This window comes from Apis laboriosa, unplaced genomic scaffold, assembly GCF_014066325.1.
Source record: "Apis laboriosa isolate Shangri-la unplaced genomic scaffold, ASM1406632v1 scaffold46_cov150, whole genome shotgun sequence".
NCBI classification, from domain to species: domain Eukaryota; kingdom Metazoa; phylum Arthropoda; class Insecta; order Hymenoptera; family Apidae; genus Apis; species Apis laboriosa.
In genome coordinates this window covers 1,278,351-1,300,353 of record NW_025223399.1, presented here as the reverse complement: position 1 = coordinate 1,300,353, position 22,003 = coordinate 1,278,351, and the positions used below count along the sequence as shown (strand labels likewise).

At 50.2% G+C, this 22,003-nt stretch overlaps 1 protein-coding gene across 11 annotated transcripts in view; it reads right to left on the bottom strand.

Annotated features, from left to right (window-relative positions):
• Positions 1 to 22,003, bottom strand: part of LOC122716477 (serine/threonine-protein phosphatase 4 regulatory subunit 1-like) — a 108,492-nt gene that overhangs the window by 34,438 nt on the left and 52,051 nt on the right. Inside the window, exon 1 of one of the 11 annotated variants that reach the window (XM_043939595.1) lies at positions 158 to 1,375. The exons of the other annotated variants lie outside the window; for them this stretch is intronic. The gene's annotated coding sequence lies outside the window, so the exon portion shown is untranslated. Of the gene's footprint in view, positions 1 to 157; positions 1,376 to 22,003 lie in introns of those variants that run through there. 11 annotated transcript variants of the gene reach the window in all.

Here is a 22,003-nt window from a genome sequence, read left to right as displayed (position 1 = left end):
AGAGATAAAGAGGAAACGGAGTTGAAATATATATATGTGAAAAATAGATATAAACGTTAATTTGTTCGCGTTTACGTCGTTGATAAGGATAAGGTAAATATTTATTTATACGTATAAATATATATATATATATAAATATATGCGTGTGAATACGTACATTTCGTCGTTACTCTTTTGATATCAAAAGTATCGTGATACGTAATATCGTTCGACATCGTTGTGACGTTTTTTTGTTCACTTTTTTCTTTCCCTCGATGGTTCACGTTTCCTCGAACGAACGGTAGTATATCCGTGGCGTGCTGCTTGCTTCCCGTATGGGCCATCGAACTTGGAACGCACTGTAGAGGAGGAGCCGGGGCCCGTATTATGGGAACACACACGCCTGAACACGTGTGTCTCACTTCCTGCGGCGGACCGGAAGTCTCTATAGTACTATGGCGCACCGTAGTGTAGCGTGACCACGCTACAAGGGCCATTACTACTTCAATGGCAAAAAGAATGGTCCAATTACCGGTTAAAGCCACGTTGCTCGTCGTTACTCCTTTAATGCGTTTTTCGAAGTCGTACACACATCTCCTCCACTTTCTTTCCAATTTTCTTCTTTTTTTTCTTTTTTTCTTTTTTTTTTTTTGCCCCTCCCTTCCTCTTCCTCATTGGATCGCATTTATTCTTCATCGATCTTTTCTTTTTTATTTATCAAAATACTCGTCGTACGTTATATTTCGTTCAATATCGTTTCGCGTTCAGAGATACGGACGCATCGATATTCCCCGCATTCTTGTTTCAACATGTATTTTACGACGATATTCCATAAACCAATGACACGCCAATTGTTAACTGTTTTACATTATAAATGAAAATTGTTCGTTCTCTTTTAGTTTTTCAAGTAAATGCGACGAGTTCTAAATAAAACGCGAAAAAGGAATAGATAGAGCAATTTCCGGTCAAAAATTTCGCCATTGCCCGTAATTCATTTTCAAATACTCGAAATCGCTCGATAACTTTTTTCCGATCTCACTCTATTCGAAGAAACTGTTTCGTTCCAGCCACGTGGTGACGCACGCGTCCCTTTTTAACGCGTTCGGTCGAAACACTATTAACGCACTGATAATACCGTATTATATCCTTTTCTTTGCTCTTGTACAGAAGACTCACGGGCCAAGCTTTTTTTGTATACAAACAATACGAATCGTATATTATATACATGTGGCCCGAATTTACTCGTCGAGTCCGCCCTTGACACGAACCGCACGGGATGTTTATAACCGCGTAGTCCGCATAGACACTCGCGCACACGCGTACATAGCGTTCCATCACGGCCGTGGTGCGAAAGAAAGATAGACGAGAAAGTGGATCGACGAGACCGATACAATCGCACAAGAACGACCGTACTATGGCACGGTTCGTACTAAACTGAGAGTGATCGGTGGCGCGTCACGCTCACGGTGATGCGCAGACGCGAGCTGCGCACAAGCGGTTGCGCACGACGCGGCGGCAACAAGCCGCGATGCGCGATCACACTCGCCAACACGCACTCACGCAGGCGCATTGCACGCACCCACACGAGGTTGATTCCCTATATAACTACTCTCTACGTATACGCGATGCGTTGCCGCGGGTGGTAAAGGGCCGCATGTGACCAAGAACGGAGAGAGGAAAAAGGAGAGAAGAAATATGAAGGGAGGGGACGAAACAGACCCGTTAGTTCTCAGAAGTGGACCGCCACCGCTCGCCGCCAAACAGACCTGTACCGACCGTGGTGGTTCTCTCTCGCCTGCCACCACCAACTTGGTGCTTGCTTTGGATGGAGTACTACTACTACTACTACTATTACTACTACTACTACTACTACTATTACTACTACTACTACTACTACTACTATTACTACTACTACAGTACTACTACTACTACTACTACTACTACTACTACTACTACTACTATTACTATTACTCTTTTAGCTACGTGTCTTACGACACGCGAGTAACACGGATGGAATTTCGTTCCATCATTTTCGAAATCGATCTTCTTAATTTCCCCTAAATTTTTCGTTTTGTTCTTTCCATCTCTTCTTCTATTTCATCGTTTTCTATGAAATATGCGTTCGATATATTCATGCGTAGAGCGATAAACGAATGGGTGCGCGCGTTCTGTCGCAAGTTGGTCGACAGACCGATTGGCCATTGATTAGATACAAGTGTTTACTCGAGTGACGAATACATACCGATGTCATGTGTTTTTCATAGAAACTCGATGGAACGACGAAGAGAAACGAGATCCGTAAATATTTCGATGTCGGCGAAAATGAGAGAAAAACCGGTTATCGACTGTTTACAAAAGGAAAAAAAAAAAAAAAAAAAAGGGAAAAAAAGAAAGAAGGGGAAAAAAAGAGAAACAAGATTACACAGAAAATGGAGAAAAGTGTGGGAAAGTAAGGATCACAGGGATTCGGAGATGTTTCGCCGAAACGCGACCTCGACTTTCGTCTAGTTTTTCTTACCGAGTAAAAGCGACAAGTGGCGACCGGTCGAAGGCCCATCGGGGATCAACATTTCCTTTCTTTCACGGAACGGGGGCAACGTCGTGGGTGGTAGATACGCCACGTATAGCGTGCGGCACCAGCGAAATGAGAAAGTCGATTCGTACGATCTACGATTACGACGACGTTTCGACTCTCGTTACAACCGGCCACAATATTCCCCGATACATGTACAAAAATAAATCTCTCTCGTTTTTTGAAATATAAATTTTCCAAAGAACGTTTTCAGAGAAGACGATACCGAACGAGAGAACGAGAGGTAGATATTGCTGGACGAGGAAAACGTTCCAAGCGTCGAATTTCTTTCACCCGAATTCCGAATCGAGGGGGAAACAAAAAAAAAAAAAAAAAAAAAAAGAAATATGATTCTCGTACACGTCTGATACTGTTTTTCTCTGTTGGTTCTCTCTCACGGTGAGACGCACACGGGCGGTCTAAGAACTGCAAGATTCATTAACGGTTCCTCGGCACGGAGGCGGGCACGCGTGTGTGTATACCGATGTGCATTCCATCGGTCGCGCTCGTGTGAACGACCGTAAGGTGTACTTGTACACACAGAGACACGGGGGGAAGGGGGAGGGGGGGGGGGAGGGACAGAGATCCCGGAGATAGATGTCGAGTATGTGAAGAGGAATGAGACACAAGAGATAGAGAGAAGTATTATATACGAAGAATGGAAGAGGAGAAAGAAGAAGAGAAAGAAGAAAAAGAAGAAAAACCGAATATATATATATATGTACATTTGATGGGCTCGATTCATCTGCTAGACGGTTGTCTATCGTCATCATCGAAGTACGCAAGGAACGTACGAGGAAAGTTATTAAGGTCAGTGGTGTAGCGACGATGTAACCCGGAGATACACCGGTATTTCGTCGTATTTCGTACAACGAGATACATACGGGACAAAATCGTTTCGCGCAATCAACAATTCTATCGTTTGAACGCACCATAATTCGAACCCAATCCGGTTCGAATCGATCGATTTATGGCAATAATAATGATTACAAATAAATTCTTCGTTCGTATTGTTTCATAGCGGAAGCAATAGAACGTCAGGCGTATTAGCGTAAAATAACGATCGAAAAAGAACGATTTTCGATCCTTAATCGCGACGATTAATTTTTTTCTACGAGGTCTCGTCGTGTGGGCGTATATACGTCGTCTTCTCCGTCGATTCGAGGCTTCCCCTCGATTATTTTCTAATCGATCGCGATCGCTTCGCCACTTATCTTTCTCGCCACGTTCGTTTCGGATAAACTCGGGCCCCAACCGAGGCGGAAAAGTCACAAATTTGTCGTCACGATCGAATGGATCGAGTCGTATCCAAAGGATATTGGCGACGATCGAACGATCCACGCTTTAATAATCGTTTATATCCCCTTTTAAACCGCGTAATATGCATCTTGGTCAACGATGGTTGCGTCGTAAAGCCGACCACGCAATCCTGCCACTGGCTCGCGTTCGTCGAGTTGCGACGCCAATGCGAGGAGATCGCGGAGGCGCACCTAACCTATAAAGAGACACGGAAACGTGATGGAATGCGCGCCAACGAACGCCTGCGTCACTCCGCAACACCGTTCCATCATCACCTGGATATACCTCCTTCCATCGTTCTATTTTTAATCGATTTTAGACGAGAAATTGACGAGATCGAGAATACGATATCTACTTGAATTCAATTTCTCGAAAACTATATCACAGACATATCTCATACAACTTATCTATCGTTGTATCAGAAATACGAATTTCGTTTGTAATAAAACGAACATTTTTTCGAGTTTCGATCCTCTTCGAAATTATCGATAATCCAAGGATTATTATAAGATAGGAATAAAGAGAGAGAGAGAGAGAGAGAGAATTTTCGTCTCTTCTAGTTTCGGTCAAAAAACGAAGGAGAGAAGAAAAGATTTATCCGCGCGACGACAGAATCCTTTTTCTTCTCTTTTTCCTTTCGAGGATACCAGAATGGTTCCACCTGACGGCATCGAGGCACTTAAGGTAACGATACTTATTCGCGATCAAAAGGAAAGAAATGCCCGCTATCTCGAATTTCGTAACGAACGCTACGCGATACCTATTTTTCGTTTGTCGCTTGGCTCGCTCGCCGCTATATACAGGTGACAGCGTCGCCTCCGTCTCTGCGTCGCGAGAAATTGCGAGAACGACGCGTCTGTTTTTGGCTCGATTTCGATGATGCGCGGACGTCTTTATTTACGGAAAAGGACAAAGCACTTAACTTCGTAGGCGCGAAGAGATCCAAATTGAATTCGAGGACATCGAGTATACCTTGCCCGAGAGAAGATTGCCACGTACGTAATTCGAAACGTTACACACATCGACTCGTTCGAAATTCCAATTTTGTTCGCAAAAAGATTCGAGGAATGGAATCATCGCGAATACGTATCGAAAGATAAATACGTATGTGAGCATAATTCGACTGTGGACGAAAATGTATTTGTCACATTTTATTATTATTATTATTATTATTATTATTATTATTATTTCATCTATCGTGATAATATAATTGCCCGCTTTATTTTATATTGATTGGCACTCGTGCACGGGGATAACACCTCTCGAATAGTTTATCCGATACGGTAAAATGGAAGTGATGTGGGACAGATATGCGGGGTCACGATCGGGGTGTTAGGGAGGAGATAGTCGAAAGAGGGAGAAAGAAAGGGATGCGATGGTTAGAAACGGCGGCGGGGGCCAATCACGACGACGACTCGTGGCGCCTTAATTGGTGGTGGCGCGCGTGGCTCAGACTTGAGAAGCGAAGAGCGCAGCGGCAGATGCATCCCAACGCTCGTTCGCAACAGGAAATTCCTCCTCTCTCGCCGCTCCTCTTCCGACATTCCAGCTTCTACGCATATTTATGCGAAACGTCCTTCCTCCCATCTTCCTCGTTTTCCCCATCCGTTGTACATATCCTTCGCCGTAACATCGCCACGCACGGTGTTCGGACGCGGGCGGGGATTCGATGAATGGACATTGACTGCGTTAGCGTTGGAGGAGAGGAGCGTCGATGAATCGAGCGCGATTATCGTTCGTAGCGAATCGGGTGGAGAAAGATCCAACGGTTAAGATTACACGGACGATCGTCGCGCGATCCAATCGAACGAAACTGCGTAAAATGAAGATGGGAAGTCAATGTACATAGGCGCATAGGCGAAGGGAGGTAGAGGCTCTGTAAACGCGCGCGGTTACGTCGATATTCGGTGGGCGTGGGGATACGATCGACGATTTGCGAAATCTTGGACGTTCGGCCAGAGTTTCGGAAATTATCGCGATACTTTCTCGGGATTAATAATTGGAACGGAAGTAGGAGATTATGCTCGTGAGAGAGAGAGAGAGAGAGGGGAGACCGTTCTCAGCGCGAAACGTCGATAAACGTCGAAGCGGCATGGTCGGCCGGCGTCGTTTTAACGATTCGCGCGTCACAACGACGAGTAAGTCTCCCTCGGGGCTGGGAGGACGGAGAGGCGCGCGAAGGCGAGAGACGTTGGCCGCGAGTGTGGTCGAGCGCTTACTACGCGACGACTACGCGTTCACGGCCCGTATGAATGTACGGTGGGCCGCGCGTACGTACGTACGTACGTACGTACGTACGTGGGACGGTGGTGTGGTGGCGTTTGCGGCCGTGCATTCATAAAGTGGCGGACACGTAGCGTGCGCGTGCGCAGCTCGTCGCCTTCTTCGTTGCCACTCCTTCCTCTTTTCTTCCTCTTCGCTTGCCACCCTTCCTGCGACTAATACGCATCCCCCTCGCGGCCACTCGTATCCTGTACACACTTTTTACATCCGCTGCTAACTAACAGAGCCGCCTCCGTTGCATCCACCATTTCATTCAATCCTTCTCTCCCTCCATTCTCACTCGCTTTTCGTTTTCGCCTCGCGTAGTAATGCTTTTTTTCTTCTTCTTTTTTCCTTCTTTCGCTTCCAGCCGCGAAATACATGGAATAAGGGGAACAGCGAACGGAGGAGGAGGAGGAGAAGAAGAAGACGCTTCGTTTCTCTCGTCGTTTCGGAAAAGGGAAAAGCGTTCGAGAGAGAGAGAGAGAGAGAGAGACGGAGAAGGTTGGGTGCGCGTGAATAGTCGTTCGTTTGTTCGAGCGTTGGTAGCGAGCGACTCGGTACGGGGTCAACGGAACCACCGGAAGCCGTCGGTGGCCAGGGTCGTCGCCGATTCTCAAATTGGTGGCCGTTTGCTCTCTGCTGCCCCTCGCGTCCCCCTTCTGCTCTCCTTCCATCCTCTTTCCACCGGAGCCTCGCGCTCCTTCTCTTTCCTTCTCCTCTCTCTCTATACTCTCTCCGCTCGCCCAGCCCCTCTTTTCCGCGTGACGCGAGCCGTTCCTACTTCGCCACGGCTCTTTGTAAACAGGCCACGTAATCCCCTACACCCACTTTTTCCTCCCGTCTAAATCTGTCTCATCGAAATGCGTCCGACGACGAACGGAAACCTTCTTCTCTCCTCTCCCCCCCCCCTTCCCTTCGTCCACCGCCCTTAATTCGTCTCCGACTCCTCCTAGACTCCTCTTCTCTCTCTCTCTCTCTGTCTCTCTCTTTCTTTCATTTTCCTCCTATACGCCTTTCCCTTTCCCCTTTTTCCCTTCTCGCGACGGGAACGACTTTTCGAACGACATCTCGCTCGAACGACGACGCGTATTCTCGCCTCGTAATAACGATAAATCGAAATAAACGGATGGAGAGATGTGGTCGGTGTGAATGACTGGGCGCGTGCGTGCGATACGCGTAGGCCTGTATCGGTGACGTGACGGGCACAGAGGAAGGTACGCAAGCACGATACACGTGTGCGTAGGGATAAGTCGCGCGTAACGATCTCGCTTCGTATAACGAGAGCGCGAGGGGAAAAGGACGGAGGGGGCGACGTTGGTGCCGTATCGTTGCATCGTACGCGTTTCTAGACGCGTCGGTGTCGCGTAGAAAGAAGAAAGGAGAAGAAGAAGAAAGAGGAGAAGAAGGATCGAGGAGGATGCGATAGAGCGAGAGAGAGAGAAGGCCAGGCCATGTACGCTTCGCCATGTGTAAGGGACCGGAAGTACGAGTATCCGGCCAGACTCGTGTGGGCTTCTCTACGAGCGTCGTTATTCTCTCTCTCTCTCTCTCTCTCTCTCTCTCTCTCTGGGTCTCGTGACAGGAAAACGTTACTCGGGTTGTTCGCGTGCGGGCGCCGTTCCTACACTTGCCCGAGTGTACGCGGCGCACCGTCAATGACGGTGGGTCGAGGAGGAGGAGGAGGAGGAGGAGGAGGAGGTGGAGGAGCAACGAGACAAGTAAACGAGAAATCGTGTACGTACGTACAGATATGTGTGTGTGCGTGTGTATCGCGGCGTTCGTACAGGATGAATCGATCGACGGCGGGCCGCGTGCGTAGGCGGCGCCAGGTTTTCTTCCAGGAAACGACGACCGATCGGTCGGTCGTGGAAATGTACCCGAGAATTCGCTAGGGCGCAACGACCGGTTAATCGGCGCTCGCTCGATCGACCGCGCGATCTTTGGATCGAACGGATCGAGGAAAAAATCGATGACGTGACTCGATCGAAATTCCACGGAGAGAGGGAGGAGGAGGAGGAGGAAAAAGNGAGGGAGGAGGAGGAGGAAAAAAAAGATCATCGAGGAAGAGTTATCGGTAACGACACGCGGATAAGCGGTAAATATTTCGATCGCAACGCGGTCGTTCGTTCGTCCGTTCGAATCCGTCGTATAGCCTCATCCGGTCCTCGGTCTTAGAGGATCCCCCCATTCAAGGGTCTAATTTATATCGAGGAATTCCGAACAAGGTACGCAGAGGCGTCGATCTTTGAGGCGCCGCCGTTTAAGATGCATTATGCCAGAAGGCAGCCTACGAAAGAGGCGGCGAACGGAGCGAGAGAGGATAAATACATGGCGCGTATGAGGTTTCGAAAGTGGGGGGGGGGGAGGAAGGGAGGGAGGGAGAAGACGCGGAGAAGGAACGGAGGAAAAGGAGCGATTCGGGAAGGAGAGAGCGGGAACGAGAGGAGGAGGACACACAGGAAGAAGGGATGTTCTAGACGGTGAAGGAACGCAGCGTAGAAAATTGAACGGAGAAGCGAGAGAGAGAGTGGATGAACGAAATGGATAGGAGGAGTTGGCAGACGGAACTGGTCCCAGACCCAATATGATAATCGAGTATGGAGAACGATGTGAACATAGCACCTTGTAGGATTTCACGTGGCCCATTGTGGCCTCCCACTCGAGGGGGCCACCTCGAGAACGTATCGACTTTGTATGTACGTGAAAACATCAAAGGCCCTGCCTTTTACCCTTCTCCTTTCGCTGCCGCTCCTCTTCTCCCTCCCTCGTTTGCTCTCGTTTCGTTACGCTTCGACCGTGGCACCGCGTCCACGGTCATCCACTACCACCACCACCTATATATCTCTCTCCTACGTGCGTGTATCTATACTTGACACACGTAACGCGTACGTGTTTCCCTTTATTTTTCCGCGCTTTCCTCCCCCCCTCCTCTCTCTCTGTCCTCCGCTGCCCCTCCTATTCCCCACGGGGGGATCAATTCCCATTCGCGACACAGCCGATTTCCTCCCCGATCATCGTCGTCCGTAACCATCTATCTATCTCCACGCGGATATCTCTTCTTATACTCGACTCGTGAATCGGATTCGAGAGAAGCAACCACGTCTCGCACGATCGACTCCACTCGATCGAACCGTGCTTCCACCGTCTCGCGTTTCTCGCTCGCTATGGGAATCGGCGATCCGTTCCAATATTTATCGAAACTCGTTGAAAGGAGGGCTCGTCGCATCGACGTTCGGATCAATCGCCATAGTTGCTGCTACGCGAACCGTCGATAATCGGGCTTGGTATTCCTCCTATTTCTATCCGTTACGTCCTCCTTTGTCTATTCTTGGTCGGTCTAACGATACCCTCCCTGCTACCTCGTTTTCCCCGACCAGCTATTTTCGAAAACTTAACCATCGATTCCGTCCACAATTTCGTATTTAAAACGCGCCTCCCTCGTTAAACGCGTCCGAATTAAGTTCGAAATGGATTAATTTCCAATTTTCTATTGCGCGTATTTCGAGGACGAAGGCACGTTCGTTCGAAATATACGCTCGAAATACTCATCATTGATTGGATGGACGCTTAATCGCGGCTCATGGTCACCATCGACGCACAATTTCGAATCTGTTGCGCATGTGCCGAATCCGATTCGAAGCCTTTCGTCAAAGGTTAACGTAGTTTTATTAACGTAGTAGCGTATTCCTTCCATCTATTAACGACTCGAACGCGTGTCTTTGCCTCCCAACGTGGATAGAATTCCGTAGAAATAGAAATAGAAAAATGCACGGTTTCGAGTATTCTTTTTTTTTTTCTTCTTCTTCTTTTTTCTCCTCGTCGACAAATTCCCTCCGAAAAATAATTATTCTTATCGCTGCGTTAACAACCGATTGCCTATCTACGGAGATGTAAATACCTTTCTCTTTTCTTATTTCGTGAACGCGTAATTCGTTTATCGGTGAATCGACCGCGTGGCGGAGAATAACGACAAGCGTGGAAAGTAACGTCGGACGACACGAACCCTGGTAGAACCGATAGCGGCGTGTTTGCTCGAGAGGTTAGCGCCACCGCTTTATCATATCGTCTCGACACCATTCCTCTACCTGTACCAGTGCTCTCTCGCCCCCCAACTCGGCCCCCGTCCCTTCTTCGACGATCCATCACGATCGTCGTCGTCGCTTAAGATCGTTTCGATTCTCTGTATCCACTTTTCGATGAGATGCTCGAATCTAAAAAAATTCCCTTCCCTCCCGATATCCCTTCACGGATACGAAAAAGAGGAATGATTTTTGCCATCGTTCGATCGAAAAAAAAAAAAAAAAAGAAATTTGGAAGAGCGAACGATTTCGGGATGCAACCAAAGTACGATCGAGTTTACGGATCCCGCGAGGTTAGGAGATGCAGAAGAAGAAGAAGAAGAAGAAATCCAAGTGGGGGAATGGAATGCGCGTTCGAGAATCCGTCTACGGTCTTTCTACCTACTCTTACGTATGCACCGGTGCGGACGAGGACCGGCGAGAAGCGAAGCGGGGCCGGAGGAGAAATGCGCCTCGCTCTCCTTGTCTCACCGGACCGACTACGCTCTCTCTCTCTGTTTTCGACGCGTTCTCGGAGCACAACAAACAGACGCCGCCTCGTAATTTGTTTTCATACGTTCGCGGGCATTTGCCAGTCTACGCCTCTTTCTCCACCTTCGGCGTTCCTTTTTTCCTTCTTTCTTTCTTCTTTTTTCTTTTTCCCTCTCCTTTTCGGATTCCTTCACTTTCTCACCTTCGACAGTGGCGCGCACGCCGGGTCCGCAAACCGGCCGTCCGTCCGTTCGTATCGTTACGTCCCGATCGAACGGGAAACGTATCTTTCCTTCTCGAGTCATATTCGGACGAAGAGCGTAAAGCAGAAACCGGAGAGGAAAACTTTTGAAATTTCTTCGACGATATTCCAACGATATCGGACGAGAATTAACGAGACCACCTGTTGACGAATCCTCGAGAAGGATACTTTTTACAGCTTTTTAGAAAGAGTAGAACCGAACGAACGCGTCGAATCGAATGGTATAGCAGAAGAAGTTGGTCGAGATAACGCGGGATTCGGAGGGCAAGGCTTCGTTCCATCCCTCGATGGCGACCACCATTTAAGGGCCGTGGTCGCGCTACGCATGCGTGAGAGGAGGGGGCGTACGCTTTGGGGTTGCGTTGCAAGATCGCGGCTGCTCGACCTTGCCGACGTTCTTACATCGAGACGCCCTTTACCGCGCAATTTCGTTTCGTCGCTCCCCCTCTTCCCTCGGTAAATCGAATTAACCGGGCCAGACTCGGCCCATTGGCAGCGACCACGAAATCAACGATGGAAGGTCGATCATGCGACCTTCTTCTATACCTATGTACATCGATAATTCGATGGAATCACCGATCGTTTTTCTAAACGTACGAGTTTGGTAACGAGTCGAAATCGATCTTTCGGATCTTCAAGAAGGAGGTGCTTGGTCCCATCGGTTGGATCTCGAGATCGCGCGACGAGAGAAACGGAGACGATAAGTGACGATAAGAGAAGAGAGAGAGAGAGAGAGAGGAAAAAAGACGCAAAGGAGGGACGGAAAGATCTTTGGTTAGAGAAGCGCTACAGCGGCGCCCCGGGGCCATCCATCATCCCAATAATTGCTTCCCTTCCCCCATCCTATAATTCCTATAGAACCCTCCTCTCTTCCCCTTCGCCCTCCGTGCCAACACCCGCCAATCCTATCTTCCCTCCCCTCCTTCCACCGCTCATTCCGCTCCTCTTTTCTCGCCCCTTCTTCTTCCACGAATTCAAGCATCTCCCGAATTTCCCGCCCCGATCGAAAACGTAACGAAAGAAGAAGAGGAAAGAAAGAAGGAAGGAAGGAAGGAAGGAAGGAGGTTAGAAAGGTGAAATTCTCTGGTTGGATAGAGGTAATCGTAATGTCACGGAAATAGAAGCATGCCGTCGAAACTGTTCTTTCCGCGTAACGAGCTACGAAAGAAAACCACACGTTTTACGGGCGAACGAGCGTGTCGCGTGGGTGGAACAACGTAATTTCGAGGTATTTACGCGTTATCCTCTACGCGAACCCCACCCACCATCGTCCTCTAAGCATCCATAAATTTCCGCTCTTCTTCAGGAATGGAGTTCCCCCCTCTTCCCCTTCAAAACATCCGAAATTTTCCGTTTTCTTCCGTTTTCTTCCGTTCCTCATCGATACGCGGAGCTTATCGCTGCAACGTTTCTCTCTTTCTCTCTCTCTCTGCTCGACACGCATCGGCGTTCCCCAACCACCGTTAACCACGTCGCTCTATTCAAGACAAGGGACAACGAAACCCCTCGGGAAAATCCTCGGCCAATTGCGATATCCGAATGGTCGAGTCGCGCGAACCGCTAAAAAAACCGCTAAAATCTGGAATTGGAGTATAGAAGGAAAGAAGCGAAGAAGAGTGGGGGGAAAAAGAAATCCCGTCTCGAGGAAAGGAACGTTTCGAAATTCCGGTTCCCTCGTCTATGTCCACGTAGATATCGCGGTGCGTCTTAAATGGGACGACGAGTCGAGAGTTTCTCGAGTCACAACCGCCGAAACTTCGAAAACGAGTTCTTCTTCTCGCCCCTCCCCCCGACCCGGCGACGACGCTAAGTTTGCTCTCGGTACGCGACGCACACGGAGGCCGAGAAACGGAACTATGGGGGGAGGAGGGGAGGGGAGGCAACGACGACGACAACGATTCGTGTCGAATTTCGTCACGGGAGTAGTAGGTTGGAATGCTCTCGCTCGGTCGGTCGTCATCGGTGTACACGTACTTACGTGGAGCATAGGGGCAACGGAAGACGGCGTTACTCGGTCGTGAAGCGACGAGAGAGCGCACGCGCGCGATACGCGCTTGTCGCGATGCGTGCGATCCGTGTGTGTGCGCGTGCGCGCGCGAGCGGTGAAACGGGGCTCGAAAGAATCCCATTCATAGACGTAGGAACGAGAAGAACGAGAAAGAGAAAAGGACGACGGTGTGGAACGGTGAAAGAGAGAGGAGGGGGGAGGTGGCGAGACAAATGGGTAGGTAGAAGGAGGTGGGGAAGGGTGGGGGAAGAGGCAAAGGTATTCGGATTAGGCGCAGGCGCCAGGTAGAGGAGAGAAAGGCTGTTAATGAAAAATTTTCCACGAGGGGGCCTGCGGCGTCCAGCCGTTTTCTAGGTCGTGTCTGGAATTCATAGACGTGGAAGCGATCGATTCGAGAAACGGACGACGACGACGACGACGACGACGGATTCGGAAATGATCGATCGGAATAATATCGCCGCCACGATAATCCGTCCGCGTTACGTGAAGAGAGGCGAAGAGGGGGGAGAGGCGCAAAGAGGCGAAAAGAACGAACGGCGTAATCAACGTAACACGAGGGGAACGCGTGCGACTCGCTTCTAGCTTCTCTCGATCGTGAAAAACGTTGGCGCGTCTCTTTATCGGGCCTGGAAAATTATCTGGCGCGATAACGACCATTGATCACTCGGCTTGAATCGAGAAGAGGCGAGAATCGTCGTGTCGGTTTCAACGAGAGGGAGGGGGGAGAGACGAAGAATGGCTCGTTTCCGTCGTGGCGTGCTCATGAATGAAAGCCGAGTATATATTTCGAAACGAGCGTCGAGCGAGAAAGCAGAATGCGCGTCGCTTCTCCTCTCGTTCCCTCTCTCTCTTTCTCGCGCGCTTATCGCCGGAGGAAAAGAAGCTTGCGTAGATGGAAGGAACGAGCGAAGGGTAGAAAGAGAGGAGAGAACTCGAAATAACGAATCTCTGTGCACGTATGTACAGCTCGGCTTATATGTCATCGGTTATCGGAAAGGCTCGGCGTGTCGATATTACACGCATAGGCGTGGACACGGAAAAACGTGCGCGGTGACACGAAACCACGGTCGACACACGTGTCACAGATTATTCACCCTGACGATACCGAGCGAACTCTGCCTTCCCGCGACGCGTCGTTACATCACGGACCGATCGATCGCCGTGTTACGTAACGCGGCGTTCCATCGTTCCTTCCCCCCCCCCCCCCGCCTTTTCCCTTTTTTTCTTTCTTTTTTTCTTTCAACACCCGTAACGCGGGCCTACGACCGAATCCGCTCGCACGTACCACGCCCGATACCACAATTTCCTCCGTATTATTTCTCCCTCTTTTACCGCGAGTTAACGACCGTGTGATTATCAGTCGGTGACCCAGTGTCACCGATACCTTCTCTTCTCCTCGTCGCTCCCCCTATCCCATCTACACGATTTTTCGTTTCGTCGTATCTCGCTTTACGCCGTTCGATCTCTCGCGCTTTTCAACATTTTCAACATCGACGAGCTACGTTGTCGTCGGCGCCCGTTGAAACAGAACGATAAAAGCAAAAGGGACGAGGAAGGAGAGGAACGGGTTAACCAGATCCGTGGAATTTGGACGCGTAGTGTGCCACGCGCGTTTCGAGCCATACCCGTGGAAAAGGGGGGCGAAAAAACTCGTCCCGGTGCATTCTTCTTCTTCTTTTTCTTCTTCTTCTTCTTCTTCTTCTTCTTCTTCTTCTTCTTCTTCTCGGCGAGCCTCGAACCAGGAGGCTACCGCGGAAGAATCTGCTTGATTAAAGGAAGGAAACTCGTATACTCGCGCCTTTTATTCAAATCCCCCCTCCTCTCTCTCTCTCTCTCTTTCTCTCTCTCTCGTCACGAGGATCGTCTCGTGGGATAGGGTTGGAATATAGCCGTTAATTATCGCGGTAACGTGGAATGCGCCTCGGCCCCCTCTGCCCTCCCCTCCCCTCCCTCTTCCTTTCGCCTCTTCTCTTCACCATTCCACTCGGTGATCCGTTCGATACCCCCTCTCCCTCCCTTTTCTTCTCTATCTCGTGGCATCCTCGTTCTGGACCCCCCCGACGAACGAGAAGGAGAGGAGGGAGGAGAAAAGAGGTCGAAGGAGAGGGGAGGAGTATGCATCGGTCGGCTACAGCGGTGGCACGGACCACCTCATTCATCCTATCTGCATTCCTTCGATGCTACCTGGGCTCCGTGGAATGTCCACCGACCCCGCGGCCTACGCGAACAACTTGCACGAACGCGATCCTCCTTTCGCCAAATTACCGTATTTCCGTGTCTCTCTATTTTTTTCTTCTTTTTTTTTTTTTTTTTTTTTTTTTGCGCGCGCGCGCGTATATCGAACATCGATGATCGGCTGCTCGAAATTATGTTAATACGCGTCGAATCGAGGTTAGACTCGAGGCAGACTAGGTGTCGCCTGTCCTCTCTCTCTCTCTCTCTTTCTCTCTCCGTCTTTCTTCGTACGTTCATTACGAACGACGTGGAATCGTCGATTATCACGGACGGTCGAGAAAAAAGGAGAACTCGTTTACCTTGTCGATGTACTCTCTCGGGTCGAATCTACGACGCAATTTGGCGATAGAGAGAGAGAGAGGGAGAGAAAGAATGGATAGACGATGGATATGAAAAATTTTATATATATATATATATAGATAGATAGGAATGCGATGCTTAGAAAGAGGCGGATGAAAATCGTCGATGTCGTGACAGGATGATCGGGGCCATCTCGTTGCTTTAGAGGGAGAGAGAGAGAGAGAGAGAGAGAACCGCCTCTCATGATCGGCATCTCACGGTCGTTAGAAGCGTATCATAACACGGTGTATAACTAGGGGTAGATTCGACGGAACGAAGCCTCGTGTTTCACCTTCGGGGCTCCCGAGGCGATACAACACAATAAGGCCCCGAAGCTCGCCGATTCCGACCGAGATACCAACAGGGCCAGACCGCTTAGTTCCATCCCTCTCGCTCTCTCCTTCGCGTTTCTGCCTGCATCCAGATCTCCTCCTCCTTCTTCCCTTCATATTCCCTTCTTCTTCCTTTTTCATTTTATTTTTCCGTGTGCACGAGGTGCGCGCCTCTCCTTTCTCTCTCTCTCTCTCTCTCTCTCTCTCTCTCTCTCTCTCTCTCTCTCCTTCCTCTTCTCTTCGTCGAAGAAGCAGCGAAGAACCTCTTACGGCTTCTACTCTTTAGTCGTGCCGCCGCCTCGTACCCCTTTATCTTCACCTTCCAATCGGCCTCGTCGTCTCTCTCTCTCTCTCTCTTTCTCTCTCCTCGTCTCAAGCCTCGGACCAACAACGCTCGTTTAGCCGTCGAAATGGTAACCCTTGTTCGCGTACGTTGCCGCTTCGTTCGACGAGGCGAGGCGCGCACTCGCTGCCAAATTGCACGCGCTCGATGTCGTTTCTTCGATCGTTCTTCGTTCGACCCCTTCGAGATTGGAACGAGAACGAGGCAAAAGGATACAATATATTTCGGTGGCACGGCTGGAATTTCAAAGGAGTTCTCTCGGCGGCGGCCTAACGCGCGGTGAAAGCGAGAAAGTTCTTTCTTCTTCGTCCTCCATCCTTGGTACGAGTCGACGGAGAGGGGCCTCTTAATCGATACTGTTTTCTTCGAAGGAGATTGCGCGTTCGCCGAAGGTTAGACGCCGGCCGGCGTAGGAGCGCCGCGACGACCGATGCCTTCTTCTTCTTCTTCTTCTTCTTCCTCTTCCTTCCTCTCGCTCTCTCTCTCTCTCTCTCTCTCTCTCTGCCCTTGCTTCGATCCTCTTCCCCTCGGCCTCTAGCTGCCGTAGAGCTGCCGCGGCTCCTCCCTTGACGAAGGTCAAGACGCACGAAATCTCCATTTGCCCGAGGTCGTAACGCGCCACCTTCGAATTTCGTGGCGGACCTTCCGAGAATCGACGAGAGCGACGACGAGCTCCATCGTGGGAGTCCCTCCGCCGATCGAACCAACGAGGGCCCCCGCTCCCTCCGCGCCCTCCCTCCCCTCCCCGCTTTCTCACTTTTTTATGACCGACCTTCGCGTATATCGTTAACGAGGTGGTCCAGTGACAACTATACGCGTAGGTGTAGGCGGTGGTCACCGCGATAATCTCCTCCTTTCTTTCCACTTCGATTTTCCATCGATTTCCAGTAAAGAAAAGTTGATCGCGTTGTTTCGAAATGGAGTTTCGAAAAGGAGAAGAAGGAAAAGAAAAAAGACGCATTCTCCGTTTTTCTTGTTCGATGGAATTCCCTCGCGCGGTGCGTACATTTCCGTATATTTCGTCTATCGTGTGTGTATCGTGATTCGTATCGCGGATCGCGATAGAACGCGATAACGCGAGAACTCGTGTGTATTTCGTGAGAAATCGTTGCATCTCAACGTCCACTACTCTCACGTGGGTGAATAAATTGTTGGTATTCGAGTTTTTCTCACGTAACGGGGAAGCGTTTTACGCCATGCTCGAAAACCGGCCGGCATGGAACCGCAGACGAATCGTCCGCATACATATGAGGAATCGACAATGAGTTTCCGAGAAACGAGACACTTTGACATAAATTTCCGAGAGACCCGTTCCATTTCGACCACTTTCTTGCACGCCGTCCTTCTCTTCCCTCCTGCCCATTCATTCCTTCTCCTCTCGGGGCCTCGGTCGGTTATCGCGGGACACAAAGTTGCGCGCATCGTTGGAAAAATGTCCCACCACGCCACACGTTTTCCTTTCCTCTTTCCCAGGACTCGCCGCCTCCTTTGTACACGCATTTCTCTCCTCCTCCCCCCTCCCCCAAAGGACCTACCCCAAGCTTCCTGGAATCGATGGGCCCCACGAGTATCCCCCCCCCTCTTCTCCCTTTTCTTCCCCCTTCCTTCTATCTCTCGCCGTTCCATCGGGGAGAAAAGAACGCCAGACGCCCGACCGTATCTTTTTTCCACGTAACGTGGAAAAGTTGAAGTGGATGGGGAGAGGAAAAAAAAGAGGGAAAAAGAAGTGAAGAGAGAGAGAGAGAGAGAGAGAGAGAGAAAATATCCACTCGATCGAGCACCGTTTCTACGTGTTTCTACCTTCTTGGAAAAAAGGAAAAAAAAAAAAAAAAAAAACCGAGCTTCGGTACCGAATTCGACGAATTCGAAAACCATCTCTCTTCGAGATCAATTTCGAACACCACGTCATGATAAATACGACGTGATAAATATTTTTCTTCGCGGGAAATACTTAAGATGCTGTTGTGGATTCGTTTCGACTCGTTTGACATCGCGAGAGAAAGAAGGCGGAGATCCATTTTGAAGAGAGAAAAAAAAAAAAAAAAAAAAGAAAAAGAAAGAAAGAAATAAAGAAAGAAAAAAAGTCGTCGGTTCGTGGGTACCCGATTAAATTTTCCCACGCGTCGTTCCGGTTGTGTGCCGTGGCAGGATAAGAGGGTAGTCGTAATATTTAAGATAATCCTAGACAGGAAGGTAAAGCCGTCTCCGAGTTTCTCAACGGTCTCCCCTCCCCTCGTCACCCCTCCCCACTCCTCCCTCTCCCTCTCTCGCAGGAGAGAAACGGGGGAATTTATGGTTGGGAATTAATGGCATCGCGCGCGAGAGAGCCACGGAGCGAGAAAAATTTGGTTGGGACGCGGTTCATCGGCTCGGTTAAATCGTCGGAGGCGCAAATTGCGGCGGTGAATTCGAGCCATTCGGTTTTACTATAAACTCGCCTCGATTTCGAATCTGCTTCCCTCCGTTCCGCTCCCCTCTTCCTCCTCTCCGTTTCCTCTCCGTTCGACGTTCCACCACGAGAGTTTCGTCTCCTCGTTAAACTTGGTCTTCTCGAGACAAATAAAGGAAACGGGCCAGAGATCTTTTTCTCCTCCCCGTCCTCCTCTTTTCGTCGAGAATACTTATACAAATGCACACGGACAAACATGGTCGGCGCCTGCATTTACATTTTCGAAAGGAGCATCCGCCTTTCCGAGAACCGGCACAGGTCACGCGCCGCTCCTATTCCATGCGCCTTCCACGTCGTATCTTCCTCTCCTCACCGCTTTTCGAAAAAAATCCTTCCTCCTCTCCCCCTCCCCCCGCGCTCCCTTCCGATCTCTGCTTTACCAACCAAAACGAACTTTTCGCATCCCCTCGCACCCTTTTCCCGAATACAGAAAAAAAGTATTCAACCGTGTTTCTCCGTCTTTTCCATATCTCGAGGATACTTTCAACGGAATATATATATATAGAAAGGGAACGGATCGAAATATCATCCCCGCGACGAGCGAAAGAGAAGAGAATTTGGATGGTACGTTTCTTACGGAAGAAATTGAAAGCCCAAAAGTTTTTGGGCACGCAGAGACGAAGAAAGAGAGCACTAACGCCTCCACGTTTCGAGCAACGCTCTACCCTCCTTCTTCCCTCTTTCTTCGTGCTTCTCGTTGTCGCGCCTCCTAAGACTTGCCTCTATCGGGCAGGCTGCGATTGGTCCGGGGGCCCAGTCATTCACAGAAAACGTAGAATGCAGACGGTCACGTGACTCGTCCACAGGAGCTCGAGAGAGAGAGAGAGAGAGCAAAGAAGACCAGGGGTATGAGCTCGCTATGGCGCCAAGCGGCGAACCGCCTCTACCATTCCTCTACCACTACAGAGGGATGCAAAGTTTCCCCATCGATGTCGACGAACCTCGATCGTTGAACGAAAATAATTTTAATATCATTTTCCGTGTCCACGACTTCTTGCAGAAACGAAAAAGCGATTCTTTCTGTTCCGAGAGGAGAGGAGTTTTGCGAGCATCTCGTTGGAAAAATTGTAGATAAAGAGAAAGAGAGAGAGGGAGAGAGAAAGAAAAGAAAAAGACAAAAGATCGCGCAAGGAGAAATAGGGGCGAAAGGGAAAGGGGAAGGAGAAACGGAAGCGAGAAAAAAATGTTGGTCGAAGAGAGAGTAGACAAAGGAGAGAAGAAAGGAGAGGGGGATAAAGGAGCAAAGATGGTTCGTAGGCATCGCGTAACGGAGGACCAACCGGGGTGGTTCTCACCCCCTCGTGCGTTTCGGGCACTGTGTCGGTGGCCCGATTCTCGGAAGGACCTCATTTGTTGCTCGGTGCTATATATCTCATTCGGGATCCTCTCTTTCTCCTTCTCTTTTCTTTCCATCCTTGCTCTTTCGGACCAACGAGAGAGAAAGAAATCCTCTCGAGATGTTGGGAACAAGAGTGCATGCTTTTACGAAAACGGACTCGGCGTTTGCCACCGGCGCGCACCGCCGATCTACGTGTGTATATATATATATTATATGTATATACATATACGTGTGGACTCCACGCCAATCGTCCCCCTCGTCCTTTCCTTCGATACTCGCGCCCGCCTTTTTTCCTTTTTACTCCTCTCAGAAAACTCTGACCGTGAGAACCGGGATAAAACGCGGCGGATGAAGCGTTGTCGTCGATCGCTTCGTTTTTTTTTTTTTTTTTTTTTCCACGTTTAAAAACTCGACGCAAATTCCAAACGATAAGATCTCTTCGCTTCCTCGGGAACAAAGGTCGGGGAAATGAGATCGGGAATGGAAGTTTTCCCGAGTTCGATCACCTCGACGAGTTCGAGACGGATGGAAAAGAAGAGAGGGAAAATGGATTGGATCGGAAGGAACGAAGATGAAGGGGAAGAATCGGTTGACGGACGCGGCGCGGAATTCAAAGGATTAGGAGCGAGGTAAACAAAATATTGGCGCGAGTCGGTGTACGAGGCGCAAAATTGTGCGTGCTTGTGCAGGCGCAAGAGAGGAAAAAAGAAGGAGACGAAGAGGGAAGGGAGCAGGGTGGGGCGAAGAAGCGTAAGAAGAGGAGGAGGAGGAGGAGGAGGAGGAAAGGTGTAGAGAGAAACGAGGGCCTTGGATAAGGGCGAGGAGTCGGGCGAGAAGAGAAGCAACTACGAAGGTATTCGGTGGCGCCGCGCGCGCGACCGTGCGAGCGAGCGAGGAAGCTAGCGGCGCAGAGGGTGAGGAGTTGGGCGAGGAGGAAGATGTGTGTGTGCGTGTGTGTGTGTGAAAGAGAGAGGGAGGGAGGGAGAGAGAGAGAGAGAGAGAGAGAGAGATAAAGGGCCCCAAAGATGGGCCCTGGTGGCGCGATAGCGAGCAGGAACGAGGTTCGTAGTAGTGGTGACGGACGGCGCGCACGAGGGTAGAGGGAGGGCGGAGGCAGAGGTGAGAGGGAAAGGGCGGGGGTCGTGGAATGCGGCCGTGGTCCCGGTATATACGCGCCAGTCGACCCATGCCGGGGTATTTGTGTATTTATGTGGAACACCGGAGAACCTCGGGCATGGGAAAGACGGAGACGCGGCTACGTTGTTCGAGCGAACGAGAGAAGAGGACGGAGGGGAGCCAATGGCCAGCCAAGGTGTGCTGCCCTTTCGGTACGAGGGAGTGAGCGTAGGTAGGTTCTCTCGAGCACCCGGCTATGCGGTAAGAACACCAGGAACCGACGACGACGACGACGACGACGACGACGACGACTACCTACTTCCATCCTTCTCCTCGTTCCTCTTTTTCTCGTTCCGAGGTTGCTCGAAATTCCATCCCGGAGTTGCACACGTCCCGCGTGGAACGTCCGGAAAGGTGGTTTCGGTTCCTGGAACAACCGGTGGAGGGATCACCGTGCGCGATTCGATCGATCGTTAACCGCGTTTTCAACGTTTCGAAACGTTGTTGTTTCGCCCTCGAGGATCGTACTCGTAGCGGCGGTACTCGAAATTTTCGAAACCCGTCATTCCAGTTTCGCCGGTTACGGTTACGGTTACGGTTACGGTTACGTTTAGACGAGCGAGGAGAGCGAGCGATTTTCGTTCCACTCTAGCTGGAAACTGGTAGAAAGAGCACGCCTTGGAATTTTCCCGCCTTCCTCCCTGATCTTCCTCCTCCGTGTCTCGTTACCAGGAACGACGGACGCGACACGAGTGGCCGGCACGTGAGAGAATGTCGTCAATGCGATGTGGCAGCGTGGTTTCGGGGAGGGGGCGGGGAGGAGGCGCGGAGGCCAAGGGCCGAGCGAGGAGGAGGTGGAACGAACCAACGAACGCAGGGAGGGAAATGCCTTGGCTTGGAATCATCGTGGCCACA